This window comes from Cryptomeria japonica, unplaced genomic scaffold, assembly GCF_030272615.1.
Source record: "Cryptomeria japonica unplaced genomic scaffold, Sugi_1.0 HiC_scaffold_218, whole genome shotgun sequence".
NCBI lineage: Eukaryota > Viridiplantae > Streptophyta > Pinopsida > Cupressales > Cupressaceae > Cryptomeria > Cryptomeria japonica.
Window position 1 is genome coordinate 39014 of NW_026729040.1, and position 20987 is coordinate 60000.

Below are 20987 nucleotides of genomic sequence, written 5' to 3' on the forward strand. Positions count from 1 at the left end.
GTTATGAGCTTGTCGCAGTGTGTACTTAGCAAACCGCGACCCACGTGCGAATCCACCCCGGCCACCCACCCCCGTCGAGGTGCACACCCTCCCTCGCGAAGTGCGCCCCGTTCGCCAAGTGTGAGCCCTGCCCGGGTGCGCGCACCTTGCTAGGGCGTCGGGTGTGCACCCGGCCCGGCCTACGTGCGTGCACCTGTAGGGGGCGTCGTGTGCGTGCAGTGTCCCGTCTGCAACGCGGTGCCCACACACCACCTCGGGCGCAACGACCTGCGCTCACATGTGGGCCGAGTGCACCTTGGTGCATGTTCGGGGCGCCTCGGGTGCACGCTCGATCTTGCCCCGGTGCACCAAGGCGCTCGGTTTGCCCCGGGTGCGCACTTGGTGCAAGGTGGGCACCCAAAATAGGGATCAAGCACCAAAACACAAGTTTCGGGATGCAAAATGGGACCCAAGGACCACAAATGCGTTTTCCAAGACCCATGATGGGTCCACGAGAACAAAAATGTGTTCCGAGACTTAATAAACAAATATTGGGTTTTAGGAGAAGAAACATGCTCTGATGCCCAAAACGAGAATCGACCCCGAAAAGGCCACAGGCCAAAAGTGGGATGCGAGACAAAAAAAAATGGGACCCGAGGACCAAAATTGGGTTCCCAGGTCGAAGACAGGGCAACCGGACAAGAAACGACCTCTAAGGCTCGAAATGAGTCCCGACGACTAAAACTTGACAAGAAGCACCCATCAGGCACCCAACTCGACACCCATGGGATGCCGACCCACCCGGGCTTCCACCTAGCACACCTTGGCACCCACCCACCCTCGCACCCAACCTCGCACCCAACTTAGCACCTTTGAACCCACATTGGCACTCACCCTGACCCTGGCACCTTGGAACCCACATTGGCACTCACCTTGACCCTGGCACCCACCTTTGCACTCACCTTGGGACCCACCCTGGCTCCCACCTCGGCACCCACCCAGACACCCACCTTGGTTCCTTGGCACCCACCTTGGATCCTTGGCACCCACCCCGACACCCACCTTGGCACGCAACTTGGCTACTTGCCACCCACCTTGGCTCCTTGACGCCCACCCCGACAACCACCCCGTGACCTACCCTGGCTAGGGTTGGTGCACACCCACCCTGGTGCCCACCTTGGCACCCACCCTATGACCCACCTTGGCACGCACCTTAGTACCCACCCCGTTACCCACCCTAGGACCACCCCGTGACCCACCTTGGCCAGGGTGGGTGCCTTGGTGCGCACAACTTGCCTGGGCTGCACACCAGGGCGGGCTCAAGATGCACCCGCGTTCCGTTTTTTTCACTATCTTTCAAAACGGAAATTTTAAAATCTCATTTTTTTCTTTTTTTTGCCTTTTCTGGAAATTAGTGAAGGCAGCGCATCAAAGGTGCGCAATGCTGGTGCGAACCCGGGAGCGCTCCGATGTGTGCTCCAAGGTGCGGCGTGCACGAAGTCCGAGCCCGGTTTGCCCCGGGTGCGCACCTCGCGTGCACCTTCGCCGGGGTGAGCACCTTGGCTGGGTTGCGCGCCCTGGTGCGTACCAAGGAGCGCTCTGAAGTGTGCTCCAAGGTGCGGCGTGCACGAAGTCGGAGCCCGGTTTGCCCCGGGTGTGCACCTCGGGTGCGCACCTCGCGTGCACCTTCGCTGCGGTGGGCACCTTGGCTGGGTTGCGCGCCTTGGTGGGCACCATGCAGTGCACGAAGTCGGAGCCCGGTTTGCCCCGGGCGCGCACCTCCGCCAGGGGTGGGCACCTTGGTGCGCACAACTTGCCTGGGCTGCGCATCAGGAAGGGCTCAAGATGGCACCCGCGTTCCGTTTTTTTCACTATCTTTCAGAACGGAAATTTTAAAATATCGTTTTTTTTTGCCTTTTCTGGAAATTAGTGAAGGCAGCGCATCAAAGGTGCGCAACGCTGGTGCGAACCTGGGAGCGCTCCGATGTGTGCTCCAAGGTGCGGCGTGCACGAAGTCGGAGCCCGGTTTGCCTCGGGTGCGCCCTGGTGGGCACCATGGTGCGCACCAAGGAGCGCTCCGAAGTGTGCTCCAAGGTGCGGCCTGCACGAAGTCGGAGCCCGGTTTGCCCCGGGTGTGCACCTCGGGTGGGCACCTTGGTGCGCATGCCTTGCCTGGGCTGCGCACCAGGGCGGGCTCAAGATGGCACCCGCGTTCCTTTTTTTTCACTATCTTTCAAAACGGAAATTTTAAAATCTCATTTTTTTTTGCCTTTTTCTGGAAATTAGTGAAGGCAGCGCATCAAAGGTGCGCACCTCGCTGCCCACCACGGTGCGCAACGCCGGTGGGCACCCGGGAGTGCTTCGAAGTGTGCTCCAAGGTGCTGCGTGCACGTTGTCGGAGCCCGGTTTGCCCCGGGTGCGCACCTCGCGTGCACCTTCGTCGGGGTGGGCACCTTGGCTTGGTTTGCCCCGGCTGCGCTCCGAAGCGGGTTATTGAGCGCCGCCTCTTTTTTGTCGGAGCGTTTGGTGGGGTTTCTCGCATTGGCTCTTCCGAGGCCCGGTTGCCACCCTGGCGCGCACGAAGTCGGAAGTAGGGTTAATTGCCCGGTGCGCACCTTTGCCAGGGTGGCACCTTACCTGGGCTGCGCACCAGGGGGCTCAAGATGGCACGCGCGTTCCGTTTTTTTCACTATCTTTCAAAACGGAAATTTTAAAATCTCCTTTTTTTTTTGCCTTTTCTGGAAATTAGTGAAGGCAGCGCATCAAAGGTGCGCACCTCGCTGCCCACCTTGGTGTGCTCTGAGGTGCGCACCCGGGAGCGCTACGAAGTGTGCTCCAAGGTGCGGCGTGCACGTTGTCGGAGCCCGGTTTGCCCCGGGTGCGCACCTCGCCTGCACCTTGGCCGGGGTGGGCACCTTGGCTGGGTTTGCCCAGGGTGCGCTCCGAAGCGGGGTTACTGGAGCGCCCCCTCTTTTTTTGTCAGAGAGTTTGGTGGGGTTTCTCGCATTGGCTCTTCCCAGGCCCGGTTGTTGGGTGCGCTCCCACCCTGGCGCGCGCGAAGTTGGAAGTTGGGTTAATTGCCCGGGCGCGCACCTTCGCCAGGGTGGGCACCTTGGTGCGCAAACCTTGGCTGGGCTGCGCACCAGGGCGGGCTCAAGATGGCACCAGCATTCCCTTTTTCTCACTATCTTTCAAAACGGAAATTTTAAAATCTCGTTTTTTTTTTGCCTTTTATGGAAATTAGTGAAGGCATCGCATCAAAGGTGCGCACCTCGCTGCCCACCTTGGTGTGCTCCGAGGTGCCCACCACGGTGCGCAACGCCGGTGCGAACCCGGGAGCGCCCCGATGTGTGCTCCAAGGTGCGGCGTGCACGAAGTCGGACCCCGGTTTGCCCCGGGTGCGCACCTCGCGTGCACCTTGGTGCGCACACCTTGGCTGGGTTGCGCGGCCTGGTGGGCACCATGGTGCGCACCAAGGAGCGCTCCGAAGTGTGCTCCAAGGTGCGGCGTGCACGAAGTCGGAGCCCGGTTTGCCCCGGGTGTGCGCACCTTCGCCGCGGTGGGCACCATGGCGTGCACGAAGTCGGAGCCCGGTTTGCCCCGGGTGCGCACCTCGCGTGCACCTTCGCCGGGGTGGGCACCTCGGCTGGGTTGCGCGCCCTGGTGCGCACCAAGGAGCGCTCTGAAGTGTGCTCCAAGGTGCGGCAGTGCACGAAGTCGGAGCCCGGTTTGCCCCGGGTGTGCACCTCGGGTGCGCACCTCGCGTGCACCTTCGCTGCGGTGGGCACCTTGGCTGGGTTGCGCGCCTTGGTGGGCACCATGCAGTGCACGAAGTCGGAGCCCGGATTGCCCCGGGCGCGCACCTCCGCCAGGGTGGGCACCTTGGTGCGCACAACTTGCCTGGGCTGCGCACCAGGAAGGGCTCAAGATGGCACCCGCGTTCCGTTTTTTTCACTATCTTTCAGAACGGAAATTTTAAAATCTCGTTTTTTTTTGCCTTTTCTTGAAATTAGTGAAGGCAGCGCATCAAAGGTGCGCAACGCTGGTGCGAACCTGGGAGCGCTCCGATGTGTGCTCCAAGGTGCGGCTGTGCACGAAGTCGGACCCCGGTTTGCCCCGGGTGTGCACCTCGCGTGCACCTTGGTGCGCACACCTTGGCTGGGTTGCGCGCCCTGGTGGGCACCATGGTGCGCACCAAGGAGCGCTCCGAAGTGTGCTCCAAGGTGCGGCGTGCACGAAGTCGGAGCCCGGTTTGCCCCGGGTGCGCACCTCGCGTGCACCTTCGCCGCGGTGGGCACCATGGCGTGCACGAAGTCGGAGCCCGGTTTGCCCCGGGTGCGCACCTCGCGTGCACCTTCGCCGGGGTGGGCACCTTGGTGTGCAGACCTTGGCTGGGTTGCGCGCCCTGGTGGGCACCATGGTGCGCACCAAGGAGCGCTCCGAAGTGTGCTCCAAGGTGCGGCCTGCACGAAGTCGGAGCCCGGTTTGCCCCGGGTGTGCACCTCGGGTGGGCACCTTGGTGCGCATGCCTTGCCTGGGCTGCGCACCAGGGCGGGCTCAAGATGGCACCCGCGTTCCTTTTTTTTCACTATCTTTCAAAACGGAAATTTTAAAATCTCATTTTTTTTTGCCTTTTTCTGGAAATTAGTGAAGGCAGCGCATCAAAGGTGCGCACCTCGCTGCCCACCACGGTGCGCAACGCCGGTGGGCACCCGGGAGTGCTTCGAAGTGTGCTCCAAGGTGCTGCGTGCACGTTGTCGGAGCCCGGTTTGCCCCGGGTGCGCACCTCGCGTGCACCTTCGTCGGGGTGGGCACCTTGGCTGGGTTTGCCCCGGCTGCGCTCCGAAGCGGGGTTATTGGAGCGCCGCCTCTTTTTTTGTCGGAGCGTTTGGTGGGGTTTCTCGCATTGGCTCTTCCGAGGCCCGGTTGCCACCCTGGCGCGCACGAAGTCGGAAGTAGGGTTAATTGCCCGGGTGCGCACCTTTGCCAGGGTGGGCACCTTACCTGGGCTGCGCACCAGGGCGGGCTCAAGATGGCACGCGCGTTCCGTTTTTTTCACTATCTTTCAAAACGGAAATTTTAAAATCTCCTTTTTTTTTTGCCTTTTCTGGAAATTAGTGAAGGCAGCGCATCAAAGGTGCGCACCTCGCTGCCCACCTTGGTGTGCTCTGAGGTGCGCACCCGGGAGCGCTACGAAGTGTGCTCCAAGGTGCGGCGTGCACGTTGTCGGAGCCCGGTTTGCCCCGGGTGCGCACCTCGCCTGCACCTTGGCCGGGGTGGGCACCTTGGCTGGGTTTGCCCAGGGTGCGCTCCGAAGCGGGGTTACTGGAGCGCCCCCTCTTTTTTTGTCAGAGCGTTTGGTGGGGTTTCTCGCATTGGCTCTTCCCAGGCCCGGTTGTTGGGTGCGCTCCCACCCTGGCGCGCGCGAAGTTGGAAGTTGGATTAATTGCCCGGTGCGCGCACCTTCGCCAGGGTGGGCACCTTGGTGCGCACACCTTGGCTGGGCTGCGCACCAGGGCGGGCTCAAGATGGCACCAGCATTCCCTTTTTCTCACTATCTTTCAAAACGGAAATTTTAAAATCTCGTTTTTTTTTTGCCTTTTATGGAAATTAGTGAAGGCATCGCATCAAAGGTGCGCACCTCGCTGCCCACCTTGGTGTGCTCCGAGGTGCCCACCACGGTGCGCAACGCCGGTGCGAACCCGGGAGCGCCCCGATGTGTGCTCCAAGGTGCGGCGTGCACGAAGTCGGACCCCGGTTTGCCCCGGGTGCGCACCTCGCGTGCACCTTGGTGCGCACACCTTGGCTGGGTTGCGCGGCCTGGTGGGCACCATGGTGCGCACCAAGGAGCGCTCCGAAGTGTGCTCCAAGGTGCGGCGTGCACGAAGTCGGAGCCCGGTTTGCCCCGGGTACGCACCTCGCGTGCACCTTCGCCGGGGTGGGCACCTCGGCTGGGTTGCGCGCCCTGGTGCGCACCAAGGAGCGCTCCGAAGTGTGCTCCAAGGTGCGGCGTGCACGAAGTCGGAGCCCGGTTTGCCCCGGGTGCGCACCTTCGCCGCGGTGCGCACCATGGCGTGCACGAAGTCGGAGCCCGGTTTGCCCCGGGTGCGCACCTCGCGTGCACCTTCGGCGGGGTTGCGCGCCCTGGTGGGCACCATGGTGCGCACCAAGGAGCGCTCCGAAGTGTGCTCCAAGGTGCGGCGTGCACGAAGTCGGAGCCCGGTTTGCCCCGGGTGCGCACCTCGCGTGCACCTTCGGCGGGGTTGCGCGCCCTGGTGGGCACCATGGTGCGCACCAAGGAGCGCTCCGAAGTGTGCTCCAAGGTGCGGCGTGCACGAAGTCGGAGCCCGGTTTGCCCCGGGTGCGCACCTCGCGTGCACCTTCGCCGCGGTGGGCACCATGGCGTGCACGAAGTCGGAGCCCGGTTTGCCCCGGGTGCGCACCTCGCGTGCACCTTCGCCGGGGTGGGCACCTCGGCTGGGTTGCGCGCCCTGGTGCGCACCAAGGAGCGCTCCGAAGTGTGCTCCAAGGTGCGGCGTGCACGAAGTCGGAGCCCGGTTTGCCCCGGGTGCGCACCTCGCGTGCACCTTCGCCAGGGTGGGCACCTCGGTGCGCACACCTTCTCAATGTTTTCTTGCCTTTTCTGGAAATTGGTGAAGGCAGCGCATCAAAGGTGCGCACCTCGGTGTGCTCCGAGGTGCGAACCCGAGAGCGCTCCGAGGTGCCCACGAAGTCGAAAGTCGGGTTAATTGCATTGTTTTCCCCGGGTGCGCTCCGAGGTGCGCAACATCGGCGCGCACCAAGGAGGGCTCCGAAGTGTGCTCCAAGGTGCGCACGATGGCGTGCACCTCTGGTGCGCACGATTCGGAGCTCGGTTTGACCGGGGTGCGCACACCTTGGCTGGGTTGCGCACCTTTTGTGCGCTCCAAGGTGCGCACGAAGTCGGAGCTCGGTTTGCCCCGGGTGCGCACCTTCGCCAGGGTGCGCACCTTGATGCGCACGCCTTGGCTGGGCTGCGCACCTTGGTGGGCGCCATGGTGCGCACCTTTCGTGCGCTCCAAGGTGCGCACGAAGTCGGAGCTCGGTTTGCCCCGGGTGCGCACCTTGGTGGGCGCCATGGTGCACTCCGAGGTGCCCAAGATTGGTGCGCACCAAGGAGCGCTCCGAAGTGCGCTCCAAGGTGCGCGCGAAGTCGAAAGTTGGGTTAATTGTCCGGTTTGCCTCGGGTGCGCACCTTGCGTGCACCTTCGCCAGGGTGGGCGCCTTGGTGCGCACACCTTGGCTGGGCTGCGCACACCTTGGCACCCGCGTTTCCTTCATTTTAAATTTTTTTTTTTTACAATCTCTCAAGTGGGAAATTCTATAATCTCAACTTTTTTTGCCTTTTCAGGAAACTTTTGAATGGAGCGCATCATTGGTGCGCTCCGAAGTGTGCTCCAAAGCTCTCTCCAGCTGCGTGCACCTGCCCCGGCCGCGCACCCGGCCCCGCCCAGCTTCGCTCACCTGTCCCGGGCGTCTGGTGCGGAACCTTAGAGTAAGAAACATCACCGTGCACCTTGGCCAACGTGCGCGACTCGACCGAGCGCGCACTGGCCGAGGTGCACACCGATTTCACCTGGGTGCGCGCGCAGCACCTCGGGCGCACCGGGGTGCGCGCACAACGCCCGGGTTGCACCGTGGCCTGTGTGCTCGGGGCGCCTCGGGTGCGCGCTCGGTGTCGCCCCCGCGCGCGCGGTAGTGCGGGCAGCGCACCCCGGCCCGGCCCGGCCCCGACGAGAACGCAAACGGGCAAAAGGTTTATTCAAATAGCATTGCGACGCCCGGCGAAAAACTAAAAAAGGGTGCAACACCGGGACTTCCCGGGAGGTCACCCATCCCAGTACTACTCCGGCCCAAGCGCGCTTAACTGCGGAGTTCTGATGGGATCCGGTGCACTAATGCTGGTATGATCGCACCCGTTATGAGCTTGTCGCAGTGTGTACTTAGCAAACCGCGACCCACGTGCGAATCCACCCCGGCCACCCACCCCCGTCGAGGTGCACACCCTCCCTCGCGAAGTGCGCCCCGTTCGCCAAGTGTGAGCCCTGCCCGGGTGCGCGCACCTTGCTAGGGCGTCGGGTGTGCACCCGGCCCGGCCTACGTGCGTGCACCTGGAGGGGGCGTCGTGTGCGTGCAGTGTCCCGTCTGCAACGCGGTGCCCACACACCACCTCGGGCGCAACGACCTGCGCTCACATGTGGGCCGAGTGCACCTTGGTGCATGTTCGGGGCGCCTCGGGTGCACGCTCGATCTTGCCCCGGTGCACCAAGGCGCTCGGTTTGCCCCGGGTGCGCACTTGGTGCAAGGTGGGCACCCAAAATAGGGATCAAGCACCAAAACACAAGTTTCGGGATGCAAAATGGGACCCAAGGACCACAAATGCGTTCCAAGACCCATGATGGGTCCACGAGAACAAAAATGTGTTCCGAGACTTAATAAACAAATATTGGGTTTTAGGAGAAGAAACATGCTCTGATGCCCAAAACGAGAATCGACCCCGAAAAGGCCACAGGCCAAAAGTGGGATGCGAGACAAAAAAAAATGGGACCCGAGGACCAAAATTGGGTTCCCAGGTCGAAGACAGGGCAACCGGACAAGAAACGACCTCTAAGGCTCGAAATGAGTCCCGACGACTAAAACTTGACAAGAAGCACCCATCAGGCACCCAACTCGACACCCATGGGATGCCGACCCACCCGGGCTTCCACCTAGCACACCTTGGCACCCACCCACCCTCGCACCCAACCTCGCACCCAACTTAGCACCTTTGAACCCACATTGGCACTCACCCTGACCCTGGCACCTTGGAACCCACATTGGCACTCACCTTGACCCTGGCACCCACCTTTGCACTCACCTTGGGACCCACCCTGGCTCCCACCTCGGCACCCACCCAGACACCCACCTTGGTTCCTTGGCACCCACCTTGGATCCTTGGCACCCACCCCGACACCCACCTTGGCACGCAACTTGGCTACTTGCCACCCACCTTGGCTCCTTGACGCCCACCCCGACAACCACCCCGTGACCTACCCTGGCTAGGGTTGGTGCACACCCACCCTGGTGCCCACCTTGGCACCCACCCTATGACCCACCTTGGCACGCACCTTAGTACCCACCCCGTTACCCACCCTAGGACCCACCCCGTGACCCACCTTGGCCAGGGTGGGTGCACCCACCCTGGTGCCCACCTTGGCACCCACCCATCCTAGCACCCAGCCTGTGACCGGGCTTGGAACCCAACCTTGCACCCGCACCCGTCTTGGCCAGTGTGGGTGCGCACCCATCCTGGCACCCACGTTGTGACACACCCTTTAACCCACGCACCCTAGCACCCACGTTGGCACCCACCTTGGAACCCAACCTAGCAACTTGGCACCCACCCCGTGACCCACCTTGGCATCCACCATAGCAGTCGCCGACTTGGCACCCACCTCGGCACCCACCTTGACACTTGTGGACCCACCTTGCCACTCACCCTAGCATCGACCCATCCTAGCACCCACCCTGGCACCTTTGCACCCTAGCACTCACCCATCCTAGCACCTAACCTGTGACCCACCTTGACACTCACCCTCGCACCCACCTTGGAACCCAACCTAGCACCCACCCACCCTGACACCAACCCTAGCACCTACCCACCCTTGCACCCACCCTGTGACCCATCTTGGCACCCACCCATCCTACCACTCAACCTATCACCCACCTTCTCACCCACCTTGGCATCCACCTTAGCACCCACCCACACTGGCACCTTGGCACCCACCTCGGGCAAGGTGGGTGCACACCCACCCTGGCACCCAATTTAGAACCCACCGAGCATGTTACCCACCTTGGCACCCACATTGCAGCCCACCCTAGTACCCACCCTATGACCCACATTGGCATCCACACCCTAGCACCCAGGCACCTCGACACCCGCCTTGACACCCACCCTAGCACTGAACCTGTGACCCACCTTGGAACTCACCCTAGAACCCACCCACCCTGTGAACCACCTTGGCATCCACCTTAGCACCCACCCACCTTGGCACCCACTCTAGCACTCACCCATCCTAACACCCAACTTGTTACCCACCTTGGCACCCGCCCTCGCGTCCACCTTGAAACCCACCCTAGCACCCACCCACGCAGGAGCCCACCTTGGCACCCAACCTAACACCCACGCATCCTGGCACCCAACTTGTGACCCACCTTGGAACCCACCCTAGTACCCACCTTTGAACCCACTATATCACCAACCCACCTTGGCACCCACCCTATGACCCTCTTTGGAATCCACCCTAGCACGCACCCACCCTGGCACCCACCATGGAGCGCACCCTAGCACCCACCCACCTCGGCACGCACCTCAACACCCACCTTGGTGTGCGCACTGCGCCAACCTCTCAAAGACCCTATGTGGTGCGCTCCAAAGTGTACACCTTTGGTGCGCTCCAAGGTGCGCACCTTTGGTGCACACCGAGGTGCACACCAAAGTGTGCACCGAGGTGAGCACCAAAGTGCACTCCAGGGTGCACACCAAGGCGTGCACCTTTGGTGCGGTCAATGCAAACGAATTCGGAAGTTGGGGTCGATGTCCTAATCGCTGCTGCAGACTACACGTATGAGAATCGGACAAATAGCTTTATATAGGGGAGGTGTTGCGTTTGATGGGTCGACTCCCCTGGTTGTGTGCACTGCACCAACTTCAAAGACCCTGTCTTGTTTAAGAAGTCAAAAGTTGGGGTGGATGTCCTAATCATTGCTGCAGTCTACGCATGTATGAGAATCAGACAAATAGCTTATATAGGGGAGGTGTTGCATTCGGTGGGTTGACTCCCCTGGTTGTGCGCACTGCGCCAACCTCAAAGACCCCGCATAGCAGAAGAAGTCGGAAGTCGGATTTTGGTGAGCACCAAGGCGTGCACCTTTGGTGCGGTCAACGCAGACGAATTCAGAAGTTGGGGTGGATGTCCTAATCGTTGTTGCAGGCTACACATGTATGAGAATCAGACAAATAGCTTATATAGGGGAGGTGTTGGGTTTGATGGGTCAACTCCCTTGGTTGTGCGCATTACGCCAACCTCAAAGACCTTGTTTTCGTTAAGAAGTCAAAAGTTGGGGTCAATGTCCTAATGGCTCCTGCAGGCTACACATGTATGAGAATCGGACAAATAGCTTATATAGGGGAGGTGTTGGGTTTGATGGGTCGACTCCCCTGGTTGTGCGCATTACGTCAACCTCAAAGACCTTGTTTTCGTTAAGAAGTCAAAAGTTGGGGTCGATGTCCTAATTGCTCCTGTAGACTACACATGTATGAGAATCAGACAAATAGCTTATATAGGGGAGGTGTTGGGTTTGATGGGTTGACTCCCCTAGTTGTTCGCATTACACCAACCTCAAAGACCTTGTTTTCGTTTAGAAGCCGAAAGTTGGGGTCGATGTCCTAATTGCTCCTGCAGGCTACGCATGTATGAGAATCAGACAAATAGCTTATATAGGGGAGGTGTTGGGTTTGATGGGTCGACTCCCCTGGTTGTGCGCATTGCGCCAACCTCAAAGACCCTGCATTGCGGATGAAGTCGAAAGTCAGAGTTTGGTGTGCTACAAGGTGTGGTCGAAGGTGCTCACCTAGGTGTGCACCTTTGGAGCACAGGAAAAGTGCCCTCCAAAAGTGCGCACCTTTGGAGTGCACAAAAGTGCCCTCCAAAAGTGCGCACCTTTGGAGCGCAGAAAAGTGCCCTCCAAAAAGTGCCCTCCAAAAGTGCGCACCTTTGGAGCGCAGAAAAGTGCCCTCCAAAAAGTGCCCTCCAAAAGTGCGCACCTTTGGAGCGCAGAAAAGTGCCCTCCAAAAAGTGCCCTCCAAAAGTGCGCACCTTTGGAGCGCAGAAAAGTGCCCTCCAAAAAGTGCCCTCCAAAAGTGCGCACCTTTGGAGCGCAGAAAAGTGCCCTCCAAAAAGTGCCCTCCAAAAGTGCGCACCTTTGGAGCGCAGAAAAGTGCCCTCCAAAAAGTGCCCTCCAAAAGTGCGCACCTTTGGAGCGCAGAAAAGTGCCCTCCAAAAAGTGCCCTCCAAAAGTGCGCACCTTTGGAGCGCAGAAAAGTGCCCTCCAAAAAGTGCCCTCCAAAAGTGCGCACCTTTGGAGCGCAGAAAAGTGCCCTCCAAAAAGTGCCCTCCAAAAGTGCGCACCTTTGGAGCGCAGAAAAGTGCCCTCCAAAAAGTGCCCTCCAAAAGTGCGCACCTTTGGAGCGCAGAAAAGTGCCCTCCAAAAGTGCGCACTTTTGGTGCGCACCAAGGCGCTGGTTCGGTCGTTGCAGGCGAGTTCGGAAGTTGGGGTCGATGTCCTGAGCGGAGGTGCAAACTACACAGGTGTCGGAATCGGACAAATAGCTTATATAGGGGAGGTGTATGCTTCGATGGGTCGACTCCCCAGGTTGAGCGCACCGCGCCAACCTCAAAGACCCTACGGTATGGATGAAGTCGGAAGTTGGGTCCGATGACCGATTCGATTAGTAGGTATGCTCATGAGGTCGGAATTTGGGTCCGATGACCTGCCATGTGCAGGAAGGCGAATGTTGACACTGTGCGTTGCAAGGTGCACACCAAGGCGCTGGTGCGGTCTTTTTAGTCGAGTTCGGAAGTTGGGGTCGATGTCCTGATCGGAGGTGCAAGCTACACAGGTGTGGGAATCGGACAAATAGCTTATATAGGGGAGGTGTATGCTTCGTTGGGTCGACTCCCCGGGTTGAGCGCACCGCGCCAACCTCAAAGACCCTACGGTATGGATGAAGTCGGAAGTTGGGTCCGATGACCGATTCGATATGTAGGCATACTCGCGAGGTCGGAATTTGGGTCCGATGACCTGCCACGTGCAGGAAGGCGAATGTTGGCACTGTGCGTTGCAAGGTGCGCACCAAGGCGCTGGTTCGGTCGTTGGAGGCGAGTTCGGAAGTTGGGGTCGATGTCTTGATCGGAGGTGCAAACTACACAGGTGTGGGAATCGGACAAATAGCTTATATAGGGGAGGTGTATGCTTCGTTGGGTCGACTCCCCGGGTTGAGCGCACCGCGCCAACCTCAAAGACCCTACGGTATGGATGAAGTCGGAAGTTGGGTCCGATGACCGATTCGATATGTAGGCATACTCGCGAGGTCGGAATTTGGGTCCGATGACCTGCCATGTGCAGGAAGGCGAATGTTGGGACTGTGCGTCGCAAGGTGCGCACCAAGGCGCTGGTGCCGTCGTTGCAGTCGAGTTCGGAAGTTGGGGTCGATGTCCTGGTCAGAGGTGCAAACTACACAGGTGTGGGAATCGGACAAATAGCTTATATAGGGGAGGTGTATGCTTCGATGGGTCGACTCCCTGGGTTGAGCGCACCGCGCCAACCTCAAAGACCCTACAGTATGGATGAAGTCGGAAGTTGGGTCCGATGACCGATTCGATACGTAGGCATATTGGCGAGGTCTGAATTTGTGTCCGATGACCTGCCATGCGCAGGAAGGCGGAATTTGGGTCCGATGACCGAGTTGATGGCGTGCCATGCGCAGAAAGGCGGAATTTGGGTCCGATGACCGAGTTGATGTTGATGGCCCGCCATGCACAGGAAGGCGGAATTTGGGTCCGATGACCGATTTGAAGGCGTGCCATACGCAAAAAGGCGGAGTTTGGGTCCGATGACCGAGTTGATATTGATGGCCCGCCATGCGCAGGAAGGCGGAATTTGGGTCCGATGACCTGACATACGCATGGAGTCCGACTCGGGGGCCGATGTTCGATTCGATGACTTGCATTGTGGGTAAAGTCGGAAGTTGTGGTCTTTGACCCGATTCGATGACCAGACTTCGGCTGCTTGAGAATCGGACAAATAACTTATATAGGGGAGGTAGTGTTCTCGAGCATCCTCCCCCCGTGCCCGTTTATGTCGATTGATGCTGGTGCTCGACTGGTTGGAGCGCTCGGATGCAAAAATCTTGCACCAGGATTTATCGATTGTGATGGACACGGCAAGTCTCCTGATTGCTATGCAGGAGCTCATCGTGAATCTCTATGCGGCCTTGGTATGGACTCGACCTGCGGAATGGTTCGGCAATGGTAGTCGCTCCAACACGTCCTTGCAATGGCCACAGAGGTGATTCGACTAGAGCTCCAGTCTAGCTTTTGGGTTGCTTGGCGGACTGGTATAGCCGCGATCGAGTTCCGGCCATGAACGTTTTAGATAGCTCTTGGGCTTTCTGGGACGGAAGTCGGAAGTTTGGGCTGTTGTCCGATTTGATGACCATTCTTCGGATGTGTGAGAATCGGACAAATAACTTATATAGGGGACTGTGTTGTCTCACGCAGCCCCCTCCGTGCCCCTCTATCTCGACCGATGTTGGTGCTTGAAAGGGTTGGGATCGCTCGGATTTATAAACGTGCACCACCATTTGTCGAGTGTGAGGGACGCGGCAGGTCTCCTAAATGCTATGCGGGCGCTCTCTGAGAATCTCTATCCGGCCTCGACACAGACTAGTCTTGCTGAATGGTTTGGCACTGGTAGTCGATCCAACACGTCGTTGTTGTGGCCGCCTAGGCGATTCGATTCGAGCCCCCGTCTAGCTTTTGGGTTGCTTGGCGGATTTTGCCCTATCCGCAAGTGAGCTCGGTCCCTAAACGTTCGAGAAACCCGATTGCTATGCGCCGACTCTCTTTCTTGCGAGCCTCCATCTAGCTTTTGGGTCTCTACGGAACGGAAGTCGGAATCTGGGACCGTTGTTTGATTCGACGAGGCAGACTACGGTTGTGCGAGAATCGGACAAATAACTTATATAGGGGAGGTGTTGACTGGAGCATTCTCCCCCGTGCCCCTCTAACTCGACCAATGCTGGCGCTCGAACGGTGGTAGCGCTCGGATTTTCATTGAGCGCCAGCATTGGTCGATTTAGAGGGGCATGCGAGATTCCCGAATGCTATGCGAGGGCTCTAACGGAAATGTCTATTGGTTTCGGTATGGATGCAATTGCGAGTGGTTCGGCAAAGGTAGTCGTTCCGATGCGTCCATGTCGTGGCCAAATCGATAATTCGATTTGAGCCCTCGTATAGCATTTGGGTCTCTCGATGTGATTCCGCATTCCAGTCCCTTTGGGCACTGCTTGAGCCGCATCCCAGGGGGTTCCCTTCCCAATAATCTGCCTCGCAACCCGATTGCTATGCGGTGAGGCTCCTCGGCCGCCTCGGAACTATCTGTGTATCAGACGCATCGCGGGATAAGGGGTTGGCAACGGTAGTCGCCCCAAGCGCGTCCGATGCTTGGACCATTCCGAGGCGGCCCTGAAGCCTCTTCCGTCTAGCCGTTGGGTCCTTCTCGCCGCATCCCTCGCCTCGCACCCCGATTGCTATGCGGTGAGGCTCCTCGGCCGCCTCGGAACTATCTGTGTATCGGACGCGTCGCGGGATAAGGGGTTGTCACTGGTAGTCGCCCCAAGCGCGTCCGATGCTTGGACCATTCCGAGGCGGCCCTGAAGCCTCTTCCGTCTAGCCGTTGGGTCCTTCTCGCCGCATCCCTCGCCTCGCACCCCGATTGCTATGCGGTGAGGCTCCTCGGCCGCCTCGGAACTATCTGTGTATCGGACGCGTCGCGGGATAAGGGGTTGTCATTGGTAGTCGCCCCAAGCGCGTCCGATGCTTGGACCATTCCGAGGCGGCCCTGAAGCCTCTTCCGTCTAGCCGTTGGGTCCTTCTCGCCGCATCCCTCGCCTCGCACCCCGATTGCTATGCGGTGAGGCTCCTCGGCCGCCTCGGAACTATCTGTGTATCGGACGCGTCGCGGGATAAGGGGTTGTCACTGGTAGTCGCCCCAAGCGCGTCCGATGCTTGGACCATTCCGAGGCGGCCCTGAAGCCTCTTCCGTCTAGCCGTTGGGTCCTTCTCGCCGCATCCCTCGCCTCGCACCCCGATTGCTATGCGGTGAGGCTCCTCGGCCGCCTCGGAACTATCTGTGTATCGGACGCGTCGCGGGATAAGGGGTTGTCACTGGTAGTCGCCCCAAGCGCGTTCGATGCTTGGACCATTCCGAGGCGGCCCTGAAGCCTCTTCCGTCTAGCCGTTGGGTCCTTCTCGCCGCATCCCTCGCCTCGCACCCCGATTGCTATGCGGTGAGGCTCCTCGGCCGCCTTGGAACTATCTGTGTATCGGACGCGTCGCGGGATAAGGGGTTGTCACTGGTAGTCGCCCCAAGCGCGTCCGATGCTTGGACCATTCCGAGGCGGACCCGAAGCCTCTTCCGTCTAGCCGTTGGGTCCTTCTCGCCGCATCCTTCGCCTCGCACCCCGATTGCTATGCGGTGAGGCTCCTCGGCCGCCTCGGAACTATCTGTGTATCGGACGCGTCGCGGGATAAGGGGTTGTCACTGGTAGTCGCCCCAAGCGCGTCCGATGCTTGGACCATTCCGAGGCGGACCCGAAGCCTCTTCCGTCTAGCCGTTGGGTCCTTCTCGCCGCATCCCTCGCCTCGCACCCCGATTGCTATGCGGTGAGGCTCCTCGGCCGCCTTGGAACTATCTGTGTATCGGACGCGTCGCGGGATAAGGGGTTGTCACTGGTAGTCGCCCCAAGCGCGTCCGATGCTTGGACCATTCCGAGGCGGACCCGAAGCCTCTTCCGTCTAGCCGTTGGGTCCTTCTCGCCGCATCCCTCGCCTCGCACCCCGATTGCTATGCGGTGAGGCTCCTCGGCCGCCTTGGAACTATCTGTGTATCGGACGCGTCGCGGGATAAGGGGTTGTCACTGGTAGTCGCCCCAAGCGCGTCCGATGCTTGGACCATTCCGAGGCGGACCCGAAGCCTCTTCCGTCTAGCCGTTGGGTCCTTCTCGCCGCATCCCTCGCCTCGCACCCCGATTGCTATGCGGTGAGGCTCCTCGGCCGCCTTGGAACTATCTGTGTATCGGACGCGTCGCGGGATAAGGGGTTGTCACTGGTAGTCGCCCCAAGCGCGTCCGATGCTTGGACCATTCCGAGGCGGCCCCGAAGCCTCTTCCGTCTAGCCGTTGGGTCCTTCTCGCCGCATCCCTCGCCTCGCACCCCGATTGCTATGCGGTGAGGCTCCTCGGCCGCCTTGGAACTATCTGTGTATCGGACGCGTCGCGGGATAAGGGGTTGTCACTGGTAGTCGCCCCAAGCGCGTCCGATGCTTGGACCATTCCGAGGCGGCCCCGAAGCCTCTTCCGTGTAGCCGTTGGGTCCTTCTCGACGCATCCCTCGCCTCGCACCCCGATTGCTATGCGGTGAGGCTCCTCGGCCGCCTTGGAACTATCTGTGTATCGGACGCGTCGCGGGATAAGGGGTTGTCACTGGTAGTCGCCCCAAGCGCGTCCGATGCTTGGACCATTCCGAGGCGGACCTGAAGCCTCTTCCCTCTAGCCGTTGGGGCTTTCTCGCCGCATCCCTCGCCTCGCACCCTGATTGCTATGCTGTGAGGCTCCTCGGCCGCCTTGGAACTATCTGTGTATCGGACGCATCGCGGGATAAGGGGTTGGCAGTGGTAGTCGCCCCAAGCGCATCCGATGCTTGGACCATTCCGAGGCGGCCCTGCAGCCTCTTCCGTCTAGCCGTTGGGGCCATCTCGCCGCATCCCCCACCTCGCACCACGATTGCTATGCGGTGAGGCTCCTTGGCCGCCTCGGAACTATCTGTGTATCGGACGCATCGCGGGATAAGGGGTTGTCACTGGTAGTCGCCCCAAGCGCGTCCGATGCTTGGACTATTCCGAGGCGGCCCTGCAGCCTCTTCCGTCTAGCCGTTGGGGCCATCTCGCTGCATCCCCCACCTCCTCGGCCGCCTCGGAACTATCTGTGTATCGGACGCATCGCGGGATAAGGGGTTGGCAGTGGTAGTCGCCCCAAGCGCGTCCGATGCTTGGACTATTCCGAGGCAGCCCTGCAGCCTCTTCCGTCTAGCCTTTGGGGCCATCTCGCCGCATCCCTCGCCTCGCACCCCGATTGCTATGCGGTGAGGCTCCTCGGCCGCCTGGGAACTATCTTCGTATCGGACGCATCGCGGGATAAGGGGTTGTCACTGGTAGTCGCCCCAAGCGCGTCCGATGCTTGGACTATTCCGAGGCGGCCCTGTGGCCTCTTCCGTCTAGCCGTTGGGGCCATCTCGCCGCATCCCCCACCTCGCACCCCGATTGCTATGCGGTGAGGCTCTTCGGCCGCCTTGGAACTATCTTCGTATCGGACGCATCGCGGGATAAGGGGTTGTCACTGGTAGTGGCCCCAAGCGCGTCCGATGCTTGGACTATTCCGAGGCGGCCCTGCAGCCTCTTCCGTCTAGCCGTTGGGGCCATCTCGCCGCATCCCCCACCTCGCACCCCGATTGCTATGCGGTGAGGCTCCTCGGCCGCCTTGGAACTATCTTCGTATCGGACGCATCGCGGGATAAGGGGTTGTCACTGGTAGTCGCCCCAAGCGCGTCCGATGCTTGGACTATTCCGACGCGGCCCTGTGGCCTCTTCCGTCTAGCCGTTGGGGCCATCTCGCCGCATCCCCCACCTCGCACCCCGATTGCTATGCGGTGAGGCTCCTCGGCCGCCTTGGAACCATCTTCGTATCGGACGCATCGCGGGATAGGGGGCTGTCACTGGTAGTCGCCCCAAGCGTGTCCGATGCTTGGACCATTCCTAGGCGGCCCTGAAGCCTCTTCCGTCTAGCCGTTGGGGCCTTCCCGCCCCATCCCTCGCCTCGCACCCCCGATTGCTATGCGGTGAGGCTCCTCGGCCGCCTTGGAACCATCTGTGTATCGGACGCATCGCGGGATAAGGGGTTGGCACTGGCAGTCGCCCCAAGCGCGTCCGATGCTTGGACCATTCCGAGGTGGCCCTGAAGCCTCTTCCGTCTAGCCGTTGGGGCCTTCCCGCCCCATCCCTCGCCTCGCACCCCGATTGATATGCGGTGAGGCTCCTCGGCCGCCTTGGAACTATCTGTGTATCGGACGCATCGCGGGATAAGGGGTTGGCACTGGTAGTCGTCCCAATCGCATCCGATGCTTGGACCATTCCGAGGCGGCCCTGCAGCCTCTTCCGTTTAGCCGTCGGGGCCTTCCCGCCGCATCCCTCGCCTCGCATCCCGATTCCTATGCGGTGAGTCTTCTCGGCCGCCGCGGAACTATACCTGTTATTGCTACTGCATCCTTCGGCTGGTAACCTCCTCTGCCGCCTTGGAACGTTCTCTTTGTCGGACGCGTCGCGGGATAAGGGGTTGGCACTGGTAGTCGCCCCAAGCGCGCCCGATGCATAGACCGCTCCGAGTCGACCTTGCTTTCAGCCTCTCACATGCATAGACCTCTCTGAGTCGACCCTGCAGCCTCTCACGTTTAGCCTTTGGAATCTCGCCTCACAACATGATTGCTATCCTTGATGCATCCCTTGCCTCGAGCCCTGATTGCTTTCTTGGCTGCATCCCTCCTCTCCTCACAGCCCGGTTGTCATCACTGCTTCATCCGTCGCTTCATGCATTCTGGCTGCTGGGCCCTTCCCACCGCACACCTCGATTGCTATCTCTTCTGCATCACACACCCCGATTGCTATCTCTGCTACATCCCTCGGCTCTCACTTCTGCATCCTTCGCCTCACACCTCGATTGCTATCAATGCTGCATCCGTAACCTCACACCCCGATTGCTATGCGGGGAGGCTCCTTGGCCGCCTTGGAAATTTCTGTGTGTCGGACGCACCGCGGGATAAGGGGTTGGCACTGGTAGTCGCCCCAAGTGCGCCCGATTCTTAGACCGCTTCGAGGTGACCTCGTAGCCTCTTTCGTCCAGGCTTCCTGCCTTCAACGCCCTTTTTACACCTCGATTGCTATGCGCGGGCTCGTTGGCGTCTATCACCTCTCTGCGAAGAGTGGCACGATGATTGTTGGGGTAAATCGTAGCAGTCCGATCTCTGGCCTTGGGCCATTGTGAGGGCTGATCGATTTCCTGTGCGCATCTCGTGTTCGCCCAGTAACAGACTCGACGACTTGTAATCGGTCTTGTTCCCGATTGTTCCTGGAGGTAGTCTTCGGAACTCTTGGATTTGACCTGTCACTCGAACTGTCCTCTTCCGAGGATGCTTGTGTGTGTGTGCTTGTGCCATTTCCTTGGCGGTATTAACGAGATATTAAAGAGCGGAGTGAGCGCCTCGCCCAGCTATGTTTGGGGCTCTCACTCCCTTACCCGGTGTGCGACCGCTTTGCACGTAGGTTGCGGAGCATCGCGACTCTTTCGATGTTTGGCGGTTGTCTTCCGGTGATGCGTTGGTCCCGAAGTGCACGTTACTAGCATTTCTGCCATTGTTCTCGATCTTTGGCACGTTCCTTCGTTGCAATTGGATATATATCTCCGTTTATACGCGCAGGCTTCTCCCGCCTATTCAGCGCTGTCCCACTCTCAGCACTCTCGTGGTCTCCTTGGCTTCTCTCTCCCGTGAGCGAGCTCTCTTCTCGAGTCTTTTCCATGTCCCATGGAGGTTGCCTTGCGAAATTCGGGCACACAAACGTGACCGGATAAGAGCGGAATTGCCTATGAGGAGAAGCTCACCTTAGGGAGCAGCAATGCCGAGTGTTTCGACAGAGGGTAGAGGGGGCGTTGTTTGGGCGGTTGCACAAAAGAGTGCTACGTTTGCACTGAAGGTTGCTTCTTCGTCTCCGACGAACTCTTCGAGGCAAAAAAGCTTGTTTACGGGGTCGAGGTGGGACTGTTCGTGCGAGTTGCGCCACCAAAAGTGCGTAGGGGGCATATACCTGGGAAATGGATGTCTCTGAGTGGCCTTACTCGGTCGCGTGCACGGTGCATTCTCTAACGGCAGGACTGTCGCGAGCATGTGCGGTTCGGATGTTTTCGGGTAAAGGGTTCCGTACGGGATGTTCTTCCCAGGCTCCTGTGAACCGAGACTCTGCATCGTCATGCTCCGGCTCCCGTGGGTGCTTCATGCCTCGTCGAGCTGTTTGTCGTGGACGATTAAGGCCGAGGCCTTCCT

General features: G+C 59.9%; 1 non-coding gene across 1 annotated transcript; it reads right to left on the reverse strand.

Annotated features, from left to right (window-relative positions):
- Positions 1 to 7817: 7817 nt before the first annotated feature.
- LOC131868744 (5S ribosomal RNA) lies at positions 7818 to 7936 on the reverse strand. Its single transcript, XR_009367185.1, has one exon. It is a non-coding gene; the product is annotated as a 5S ribosomal RNA (ribosomal RNA).
- Positions 7937 to 20987: the final 13051 nt, after the last annotated feature.